Here is a 10,804-nt window from a genome sequence, read left to right on the forward strand (position 1 = left end):
GAAAAAGGAAATTATCTAAACATAATCAACAAAGCCAGTTCTGTTACATAAAATGTGACTAGAACGTTACATTATTCACCATACAAAATCATGTGTTTTTCTTTTTTTGCCAATGGCAAACAATTTTCATGCACAAATTTATATATCTCTATAGAATTTCCATCAATATTTCCCAGAAGAAAATCCTTCTCTATGGATATACTGTGGAGCAGTTAATTAAATATTTATTGAAATGCTTAATATAATATGCCTGGAAAAAAATAAAAAACATGAACACATTAACATATTATAACAACATAAACAGAACCTTAACAACACTAGCATACATTTTTTATATAAATATTAAAATAGTAAAAAAACAGCTTATTTAGAATAATTATGGAAATATATCTTTAAAGCTAACAACATTAAAATCAACCACTAACCCATATAACATTTATCACTGCATTTAACATAATGTACTTTTAATACCTTAAAATTTCCTGTTCCTTTACTGGATTACTTTTGGAACAATCTGTTCGTAAAAAAAAAAAAAAAAATCAAATTAAACTTTGTATTGAAGACAAATGTACCAACTATGTTGTTACTGTTTTTATTATGAATAACATAGAGTTTTGATGAGCTTTGAAAGGACACTCTGAAGATTGTTGTTAGGAAAGTCTGGCCACTATGAACAAGACTGATTTAGGCTGAACTGCTTCTTTTTTTAAAGAAAAAATCCCATCAAATTCTTTCTTTGAAATAGTAAGAATTACTTTGTGGTGTGTAGCTATAATTCTTCTGTGAGAGGTCAGAGTAAACATCGGATGGCAAAATTCATAAAATAATCATTTTTGGTCCATTTCCTTTGGCCTCACACACTGTTTATATAGCGGTGTGAGGGTTTCTGTTACTAGTCTGTCTGTGAAGTTTAGCCCTGCTTACACAGAGTAGATTTGGGACATAATGGAATGAGTATTCAACATCTAAGGACTAAAGCAAAATAAACAAAATTTATTTGTAACTATGATAGGGCAAAATATATATCTATCCTCAATAGTACTCCTTTCTATAAAGTAGCAACATTTAACCTTCAAGTGACCATAAAATTTAGTGTCCAACTAGAGTACTTTTGAAAGTGAAAGAGGTTAAGACAAGAGGATTGAATCAGAATCTTCTCAGGCCAAATGGAACACATGTTCACCTTACTCAATAAAGATCTTTGGACTGGTTCATTTCTTTCTCTTTTTTTCTTTCTGGCAGTATCAACATTTTCATGTTCAAACTTTGTTTTTATGGCTTTATCTTCCTATCCAGCTGTCAATATCAGCCTATTATTTGCATTATACTTACAGAATTCAAGGGTAGATATGTCAATAAATTTATTTTTATGGGTATGTTCAGATAAAGTGCATTTATAGTCAGCAATTATACTGAATGGAGAGCACAGTGATCTTTCTCGAGGTAATTATCATGCTAAGATTATTGCTTGCACAAAAAGGGTCATAAGAGACTTTATGGCAGTAACCTATAAGATCTGAACCTTCTGATCTTTTTATCTCTGGAGAACATAATGTATTTTTTTTTACATTAAGTACTGAAATTACAGTCCATTAAAAATTAAGCATTTAGAATAATTATTCTCAGATATTTTTAAGGGGTATAAATACTTAGATATATTTCAAGGCTACCTGAATTGTGTATGTAGAAAGTGTGCATGTTTAGTATGGGTACTAGAACTGTAACTAAAACTAATGAAAAAATTTTTACATGGCAGAAGTGATCACATTATCTAACAGTTTCAAAAGTATATATTTCTTTTTGAATTGAATCTCTCAAGCCTCATGCAATTTTATCTTTTGATAATCCTGGTCAGTTCACTATGTTTACAGATAACATGTGCAATGCTAGTTATAATAACATATTATTTTATTTAATTTTTATGAATTACCAATTTAATTCACTTAAAATCCATACATATATATATGTGTGTATATATATGTGTGTGTGTGTGTAAATACACATACACATAGAGTATTTTGTATAGCAGTTTCAGGTTTGCAGAAAAACTGAGGAGAAAGTACAGTTCTTCTATGCTTTCTTCCCTGTTTCTCTCATTATTCACATCTTGCATTAGGAGGGCACCTTTCTTAGAATTCATGATCTAATATTGATTTATTAGTAACCAGAGTCTATAGTTTACATTAGAGTTCACTTTTTGTGCTGTACATTCTATGGGTTTGACAAGTATCATGACATATATTTACCATTAAACTATCATACAGAATAGTTTCAGTGTCCTCTATTCCTTTGCCCACACTATTCATAGTAAGATCATCAATAACATTTCTCATAAGTTAAACCAGTAGTCCTTCCCTAGCTTGATCTTTCAGCAACGTTTGACAATGGATTCCTCACACACTCTGAGGCCACATATTTTCCCTATTTTTTTCTTACTTTTTAATTCTTTATTTCTTAGCTTTTGCAGGTTTCTCTTCTTCTCTACAATCTCTTTATAGTGGATTGTTCCAAGCCTCATCCTTTGTTCCTATTTACTTCTGTATCTATACTCACCATCTTGGTGATCTCATCCAATCTCATGATTTTAATAGCATGTATATGGATTAACATTCATTAATTCACTAACCTATGACTCTAGTCCAGATGTCTCTCTCATGATCTAAATGTATATATTCAACTGTTCATTTGCTCTTACCTTAGATATCCAAAAGACATTTTAAATTAAAACAACTAATAATTTTTAAACTTCACTTTGACTCTCCACAAGTTTACCAATTCAGTTGATGGCAAATCGATTCTGCCAATTACTCTGTTCAAAAAGCTTGTCATCACCCTTGACTCCTTAATTCCCATCATATCTTACTTCTAATTCATTGGGAAATCTTATCAGTTCTAAGTTTAAGGTATAACCAGAATCCAATACATTTCTACTTCCTTCACTCCTGTCAGTCTGGTCTGAGTCATCGTGACATATAAATTATTACAATAACCCCTAAAATGCCCTCCTCCCACCCCTTTTCCATGGTTGTTGCACAACTGTCTATTATTATAGGAGTAATAAGAATAATTATTTTCAAACATGAGTCAAATAATGCCACTTTTTCTTCAAAACCCCACTTTTGCTCTCCATTGCACTCCGAGTAAAAGCTAGAGTCTTTACAATGACTGTCATTTGCCCTTAATTATCCAGCATCATCACTTCTTCTCCTAAATACCTCTCTCTTGTTCTACTCAAGTCACATTTGCTCCTTGTATTGCTACACCATGCACACACACACTGGCACAACCTTTATATTTGTAGCATTCTCTTCCTGAAATACTCTCACCTCACTTAAGTCTTTGTCCAAATTTTGTTTTTCATTCATGTTTCTCCTTTCCTTAGTTTCCCTTTTGTGTTATTATTTGATAGCATTCATCAATTGCCAGCATATGATTGTATACTTTTTAAAAATTTTTAACATTTGTGGGTATGTAGTAAAAGTATATTTATAGCATACATGAGATATTTTGATATTTTGCAATGCATAATAATCACACCATAGAAAATGGGGTATCTATCCCCTCAAGCATTTATCTTTTGTGTTACAAACAATCCAATTATACTCTTTTAGTTATTTCAAAGTATATAATTAAATTATTTTGATTATATTCACATTATTGTACTACCAAATATGACATATTATATTATCACATGATTTGCTTATGTGTATTGCTAATTGTTTAGAGGTAAGCTTCTTAGATATGAAACTTTGTTTTGATTTTTTCACTGATATATTCAAGCACATTGAACTGTGTCTAGCACATAGTGAACACTTGATAAATATTTGTTAAGTGTATCCTTTGTTGCATCTTTGTTGTTCCTATTTTGTTTTTTCCATGCTTTTGACATTGTTAATGCTGAAAAAGCACCAGAACATGTTCTATGTAGAGTCCAAGCATGTCATTAGTAAAGGACAGAACCAGTCATTATTGCATTATCATGTGATGTATCATCATGCATATTTCACCATAAGACAAATTAAGGTCCACGTTATAAAATGTGGACTATTAACATAAGACAGATATTCAGGGAAAAGAGTGAAAATAAACTGAATTTCTTCTATATTTTTAAAGTACATTGGAATTATAATGATTTAGTCTTCATTACAAAATAACAGCTCTCATAATATCCTTCATCCCTTCCTGCTTCTCTTTTTCTCTATTTCTTTCTATTTCTATGCTTTTTTGTTTCCTTAGGATTTATAAATGTAAACAATCTCCCAGTGAATACTCCATTAGCAGTTGTAAGTCAGGAGAGTATTTATTGGGAAAGGAAGTACTTACTATTTTCCTAAAAATAAATGTATAGGCCTTGTTTTAATTTTTATTTTTATTTTTAATTGTAATACAGAATTTCAACCCCATTATATATTTGGAAAAACATGAAAGATTTTATCCCTTAAAACATATTTTATATACTGAGAAATAAGTAATTTTCAGGTAGAAAATTTAATTATAATATATATTAAAATGGGATTCTAAGTATCAAAATGTTTGATTTTCAGTCATCTAAGAGATACAGGAAGAAGGCTTTATCTCCACAGGGATATCTGGGGAGCCAGTTGTTTTCATATTTAAAAAAAAATTAAACCCAATAGATATCTGCCTTCTTATGTGTAGACCTTGGATGGACCTGTCACTGCCTGTGTCACTGTGACACTGCGCAATACACAGAGCATTTTGAAAATCACTAAATCTAGAATTTCTGATTAAAGTTAATGAAGTTAAAAGCAAGTACTTGTGTTCATGTGTATTGGATACGAAAATGAAACTATCAGTTTTTGTCATCGCAAACTTTAATTCAATCCCAACATTAATTATAAATTTGGGTTAACAGACAACATACAAATATGTGACTAATAGATGATTTAAGAATTACAATATTACAATAAAAGTGGGGAAGAGATAAAGTATATTCTTTACCATAAAAATATTTTTAGACAGAAATTTTAGTAATTTTATTACTGACCCCTAGAGGTATTAATTGACTAAATCTTATTTATTGGTCTTTGCATTGAAAATTTCTACTGACACTTCTATGTCTAGATTTCAGCCATTTTGGAATAGTTTTCCTTCTCTCTTCTTTCTTTCACTAAATGTTAGTTTACCTGTGATACAGAAGTCTGCAAAACAATGAGTTAGACAAGCTTAACAGACTATGCACATGATAAGACAATCTGGCCACTGTGACTGTAAATAAAACAAGCTCATCATCAAATTAAATTGACTGAGAAGACTTTCAGAAAGCAGTAGCATTGAAGCAGAATCTTGAAGGACAAGTTAGATAAAGAAGGGGTGGGCCCTCCTTAGCAGAGGGAAGTAACTTTTGCAAAATTCTGAGAATCATGGCACACTCAAGGAGTTCATTTTGTCAGTTTTGTACTGTGAAGGCACAAGGTAGAGTTGACTGGAAAAGAGTAGTCAATACATGAATTTGAACAGAGAAAAAGGGGCCAGATTAGGAAGTGCTTTTGTTTCTTTTGTTTTGTTCTTGTGTGTACTCTAACAGAGGCAGTTAAACATTCAGGGGGACTTGAAATGAGAAGACCCTGGACAGTCACGGAAAAGGCTCCGTAATTCGAATGTCAGCCCCTGTCTTTGTTATCTATTGTTACATAAGATATTACTCCAAAATTTAACAGCTTATGACAATGAATATGTATTATCTCATACAATTTCTGAGTATTAAGAATCCAAGAGCAGCTTAGTTAGGTATTTCTGGCTCAGTGCCTCTCATGAGCCAGAGCTCAGAAACTTCATCATCCTCTGACAGTCGGATGAAGGCAGGAGGATCCACTTCCAAGAACAGTCACATATGTGGCTTCTGGCTGTAGACCTCCATTTTTCGCTTGTTCTTAACAGAGGACCTCAGTTATTTATCACATGGCTTCTCTCTGCAGAGTTTCTCATGATATGTCAGCTGCTTAGAGCAGACAATTCAAGGGAGAGGGAGAACAATGAAGATGGAAATCATGTCTTTTTAACCTAATCTGGGAAGTGGCCATCATTTCTTCTGTATTTTCTTTGCTCACTCAGTTCAACCCTGTATAATATAGAATACAACTAAACAAAATTGTGAATACCAGATGCAGGGGATTGGTGTTGGGGAGCATCTTGGAGACAGGCTACCATGACGCAGAGGGAGGAAATAAAAGCCCACTGAAACACAGATTCAACATTTTGAAAGGAGCTGTGGACTGAATTGCATCCCCTCAAAAGTTCATATTTTGTCACCCTAATTCCTAAAATGACTGTATTTAGAGACAAGCCCTGTGAGGAAGTAATAAAGATTACATAAAGTCATAAGGTTAGGAACCTAATTCAATTGGGATGGTGGCCTTATAGAAGAGGGGACGTACCAGGGCTCACTCTCTCCAACATGTGAGGCCACAGTGAGAAGGCAGCCATCTGCAAACCAGGAAGAGAGTCCTCAACAGACACTGACCATGCTACTGCCTTCATCTTGGACTTCTAGTCCCCATAACTTTGATAAATAAATATCCATCATTTAAACTACCTTGCCTGTGGTATTTGGTTATAGCAGCCCGAACGGATAAGAGGAAACTAAGAGAGGAGTATAACAGAAGCTAAATAAAAACTACATTTTGAAAAGGAAAAGGTAAACTGATAGAGTCAATTGAGCATTATTTATTGTTGTTTGGGAATTTACTAAGAGTGGGTGAAGAATCTACTTTATTTGGAAAAAAATAAAATGTTTTAGATGATTTTAGGTTCTGCTTACTTGAAGTTATGTGTTTTGTCATATGGGGTACCCAATGTTTGATTCCTTAATAAAAATTTTAAATTATTTTAAATTTATCTTCCCAGCTATTTGGTTTTTTTTTCATTGTGATTTTATGATCTACTAAATTTTTATTCGCTTGTGCATATATACATATATTCTTTTTTTCTCTGAAACTCTACAGTCATTAAAATTACTAATTCTTGTCTCATTTATTCTGAGAGAAAAAGGTCTAAACCATAGATCAGTTTAATGAAACATTCTCTTCAGGTGTTAAATTCAATGAATATATTAGTCAAATTTTAATTATAAACAACAGGATACTTTTCAAAATGAGATATTGTTAAGCCCATAGACCATTCCAAAACATTTGATTATTTTAAACTGATTTTTTAAAGTAGCCAATTTTAAACATTATAAAGTCTTCAAACAGCCTGGTTGAATATTTTAAAGGCTTTGATTTTAATTAGATATTGAGCTGCTTCAGCTTACTGAAAAAAGGTAAAAAGCTTCAAACCATGCCACTCTCCTAAACAGCAGGTGTCAGCTCTAACTGCCTCTGAAAATATTTAATGTATTCAGTTAATCGAATTCCTTAGAGAATGTTACAGTCCTGCTCATTTATCTTATGCGGGCTTTGTATTAGGTTTCTTTCTTATTTACTGTACTTCTTTACATGTTATGAAAAAATTATGTCTTAGGTTTACTGATTTCCCAGCAAAATCAATTTTAGATTTTCTCAGTCTTGCAATCACAATAAACTAAATATTACTGGTGCCATTCCTTGGCATTTAGAATCACAGATCTTCATTTTCAGTATTCTGAGATTACCTTGACAATTTTGGAATATTTGCTTATCTGAATTTTGCATATAGTCTGCCAAATAGCCTAAAGCTCAATAGATGAGTATAAATCAAAACATGAATTTAACTTTTTTTCTAGTGAGTTTATGATGTAGCTTAAGTCAAATTGAAGAAAATGTTAAAAACTACAAAGTTTGTTAGTATACACCTGAATAGTGCGGCAAGTGACAAACTTTTTTATGTTTGCAAATCCAATGAAGTAGATATATTATGAGGTAATTTATTTAAGGAGTGTATTGTACTTATTATCCAAGAAGTGTATTGTACTTATTATTATAGCACAATCTTGAATTTGTCTACAAAAATATCTTGTTGTTCAACAGTCATAATACGCGAACCGGCTCCAGTCCTTCGATAGAAGGTGACATGATTTTGAGGGGAACATTTGAAATAGTGATGTTTACTTTCCTGTGTGGTGTTTGGCTCTGTGGCTGAAATTGCAGAAATGTAATAAGATCTATTATCTATTGCCACTTTATAAAAAGAAATAATCTTTAAATTAGAGTTAAGTGGGGGATTCTGAGGAAATTATCATGTTATTATAACTTTAGAAATTTCAGATGAACACCTACGTATGCCAAACACAGAGTGTTATTTTGTTTTAAAAGTTGTCTTCATGTCTATATCTGGTACACTGAAGTGTCTGTGTGTGATTGTGTGTGTGTGTGTGTGTGTGTGTATTGTCCTTGCAGATAAATTACATTTTTGTCTTAATAGAGTATAATTAAAAGTAATGACCTGAAGTCATATAAGTGGGGACTGTTAGTGTATTTCAGGAAGTTGAAACTGTGAACTGATAGGAAGCTTTTAGGCAGATTAAGTTAACTTCTGAATAAGTAGAAACGATGATCCTCAAAGTAAGGAGTTTTAAAATCTTGTCTGTCCTAATTCTTCTCCACAAAGGGGTACACACAATAATCTGCAATGAAAACAAAATAATTTTCAAACTCCAGTCATAATTTTGAGAAAACTTGTTTTCCTTGACCCCACTCCCACTAGGTGTCAGAAAAATTATCCTAAATGGTGAGGATAAGATCAGGAAGGCAGGTTACCTTTTCTAAACACCTCCACTGTTTGCTGTCGCTGTTCAAAGTTGCACCAAAATAACTCATTTGAAACTTGTAGGCTTTTAGAATCATGTTCAGAGTAAAACTCTTCCTTTGGTACCCTAAGACTAGTAGTAGCTTCTACCAAGTAACTGCTTTCAGAGGTAGCCCTAGGAAAGGAAAATTTTAGATAAGGGAATGTATACTCTTTTTCTCCATAACACTTCCCAAAGACAAAACTCTTACTCAGTATCAATAGGATTAGTGTTAGTGTGGTATGTCAGCTTGAATATGTTTTAGTGACAGATCTTTTTCTGCCTTTCTCCCAACTCCCAGAGTGTTTTAAATGCCTCCCAAATCCTCAATATGATCTTCTGAATTAAATCGATTGATATTTGTTTGAATTGTCAGGCTTTTATAAAAATCAATTCAGTCAAATTCTGATTGATTTTGGCAGATGTATGGGTGACATCTTTTCTGAATACAAATATGTGTTTTTAATTATTGTTATCTGGATGTCCTATCTTATGATGGAGCCAGAGGATTCAAAAAACACTGCTTTTTTGAATTTTGATATACAAAATATTATTTTATTTCTANATATTATTTTATTTCTAAAAATTGAAATAATATATTAATTTAGATAATTCACTTATTTTCACAGTAGCACAAATCTAAGTGGTTATGAAAATTCTTAATTTTTTGTGAAAAGTTTTTTGGTTTTATCATATTTTACTTTGATCAAATATTTTACATTATTCTACAGAAATTTTATTATTTTTAAATACAGTGGTCAGTGAATATTTATTACACAAAGATAACAGAAAGATATGGAACAGCAGTTTGAATACTTTCATACATTTTTTTTTATCTACCCCTTGGTATCCATTTCTACTTCTAACACATTACATTATCACCTCTTCCAAGGACTATTTAATAGTTTAATTGGTCTTCCTCTTTCTCTTCCCTTTTTAAGGCTCTGAGTTTCTTTGGCAACTCCTCTATGCTACTCAGAAATCTCCACTGTTTGCCTAACATCCGTAGAATAAAATCTATGTTTCCTTTTCTGTTGATACATTTTCCAAAAGCTTATCACATTTCATTTTGTAGGTTAAAGTGTTATATTTTTATATGCTTTTCTTCAATCAAGTACAAGTATCTACATGTGTGTGTGTGGTAGGAGTGTTTTAATCATCACTGGAAAATATTTTTGCATTTTCCAACCCCACACATAATTTGTATGATTCCAAATGACTGGAATATATTTTCCTTTCTCTTTACCTAATTAAATTCTACTCATTACTTGTGTTAGAGTAATTCCTGCTAGTTGCTGCAATGGGTAAACATTGAATCTCAATGGCTTATGATAAGCAAGATTTCTCTCTCCTGCGGGATCAGGTAGTGCAGGTCGTTCTCTTCCGTTCCGTAGCCATACAATATTAAGAAAAATATATGACTTCCAAAACCACAAAGGCAGGAAAAGGGAATGATGGGGGCAGTCTATTGATACTTACCTGCCTTGGCCTCAAAAAGGCACAGATCACTTCCTTGCAGAGTCCTTTGGCATGGTTCAATGGTTTGAACCTAACTGAGAAGGAACCAAGGAAAAGTAGGTGAACAAATGGCATATTTGGTGCACATAGTCTTAGTCAATTTTATAAACACAGGTACAATCATGTCTACTGTAAAAGCTTAACCCGTTAGGCCAATGTAAAGCAATCTTTTTCTCCTCTGAAATTATATACCATTTCCTATAAAATTGTCCTGCTGGTATTAATAAATAGCCTCGCAGCATCTTTTCTACCATCTTTTTTATCATCATAATTTTCCAAAATTTATTTTCTCTTTTAATTAAATTGTAAGCTCTTTGAGGATAGGATCTATATCTATAGTAAATTATCTCCTGAGAGTGTTTCGCAAGATACTTTATATATAGTGAAAGCACAGACTGTAGCTGCTACTTAATTTAGCATTCCAAAACATTTCAGTTAATAGAAAGACATCTAGGAAAACAAGACTTCAGTTGCACCGCAGGCATCTCATGTATAATATAAATTATTAAAACTGATTAATGTTCTGCTGATAATGTTTCTTCAAAAAAAAAAAAAAAAAAA

The sequence above is a fragment of the Rhinopithecus bieti genome, unplaced genomic scaffold (genome assembly GCF_001698545.2).
Source record: "Rhinopithecus bieti isolate Rb0 unplaced genomic scaffold, ASM169854v2 scaffold_2735, whole genome shotgun sequence".
NCBI lineage: Eukaryota > Metazoa > Chordata > Mammalia > Primates > Cercopithecidae > Rhinopithecus > Rhinopithecus bieti.